Source organism: Galeopterus variegatus, unplaced genomic scaffold, assembly GCF_000696425.1.
Source record: "Galeopterus variegatus unplaced genomic scaffold, G_variegatus-3.0.2 Scaffold10598, whole genome shotgun sequence".
Taxonomy (NCBI): Eukaryota; Metazoa; Chordata; class Mammalia; order Dermoptera; family Cynocephalidae; genus Galeopterus; species Galeopterus variegatus.
The window spans coordinates 54,701-56,227 of record NW_007736709.1 but is presented as its reverse complement, the minus strand read 5'-3'; the positions used below and the strand labels follow the sequence as shown (position 1 = coordinate 56,227).

Sequence of the window (1,527 nt, the reverse complement as noted above, 5' to 3'; positions counted from 1 at the left end):
TTGCTTACTTCTAAAATGGGGGAACTTCCTGTGGAGACCAGCACTTGAGCCCTGTGGTTGAGTGAAATTGCTGCTTTGCTGCTGATTCCCTGGGGAAGGTTTTTTGTGCAGCTCAGATTTTAACTGTAGACACTGTAAGCACTTCTAGGTCTTATGAGGTTCAGTACACCTGAGTTGTATGGAAACTCTGGTCTGGACCTGAGTCTTTTCTGCAAACTACACCCCTTGCACTTCTACACTCCTGACCAGTCTCCACTGAGTGGTCCTGTGCTGACTGAGGGAGAGATCAGCTGTCCATGCTGTGCCCCAATGATCCGTCAGTGGGCCAGTCTCTGTCACCTCCCACATTCCAAGTACTTCCCAGGTTGGGCCATGTGGCGGTCCCTTGTGATGACTCACTGGCCTCTGGGTAGTTCCTTTTTTCAGTTGTCTGTGGCCCCTCACTCCTATGTTGGTCCATGGGAACCTTGCTAGCGGTCTTGCTGGCTGGGGACCACCAGGCCCTCTTCTCCCCTGCAGTCTCCAAGCAACTTCACACAAAGAACATGGCAGCAGCTCTTGGTCCATGTGCTAACCAGGGCCAGCCTTGAAATGGTTGGGGTCCCTTCTTTCAAAGTGGTCCCTTCTTTCTCTCATCATGGCTTCTCCTGCCTTCATGCACTCCGTAGGTGTCTTCTCCTCATCCTCTGAGCTCTAGCAGCCCCAGCTTGGCAGCTGTTGCTTTTTAATAGTTGTAAATTGGTTGACTGTGGGAAAGAGTGACACTGGGGACTGTCTATTCTGCCATCTCGATTGGAAGTCCTGATATCCTGTTTGTATTTTACAAATTGAAGATTTGTGGTAGCCCTGCATCAGGCACATATATCAGTGCCATTTTTCACTAAAGGATCAGATGATCATTAGCATTTTTTAGCAATAAAGTATTTTTTAATTAAGGTGTATTCTTTAGATATAATGCTATTGCACACTTAATAGACTACAGTATAGTGTAAACTTTACTTTTATATGCACTGGGAATCCAGAAAATTCATGTGGCTCACTTTATTGTGGTGATTTGGAACCGAATCTCCAAGGTATGTCTATCCACTTAACTACAATTGTCTTCCCTTCTGTAAAATACTCTGATGCCCTGAGCAAGATGCATTGGCTGGTGGTCAACTCTCCAGAGTGCCCGAAAATTCTGCTCTTACCTCTGAGCTGTATGTTTACCCAGAGTCTACTGAATTTACTCTTAATCCTGCATAGGCAGCTATATTTGCTATTGTACTGCCATACTGCGTTATGTAACTTAGATAAATTTTACACAAAGGAAAAAAAAACTTTTCTATAAAGATTAAGTTGAATGCTTTAGAGAAAACCCAATATAAGAAAAAAAAAAAAACCAACACAAATATACATACACACCTCTGTTCAATTACATGTGTGTGTGTGTCAGTAGTAAGAATAGAGAGAAGGATTCTGATCTAAGATTGCTTTGCAATAGACTCAGGTCTCAGTGAATTTTAAATTCAGTGAAACTAAATTGTA

General features: G+C 43.2%; 1 protein-coding gene across 1 annotated transcript in view; it reads right to left on the bottom strand.

The window, feature by feature from the left end:
* ALDH7A1 (aldehyde dehydrogenase 7 family, member A1) overlaps positions 1-1,527 on the bottom strand; it is a 34,922-nt gene that overhangs the window by 4,283 nt on the left and 29,112 nt on the right. The gene's annotated exons all lie outside the window — the stretch shown is intronic.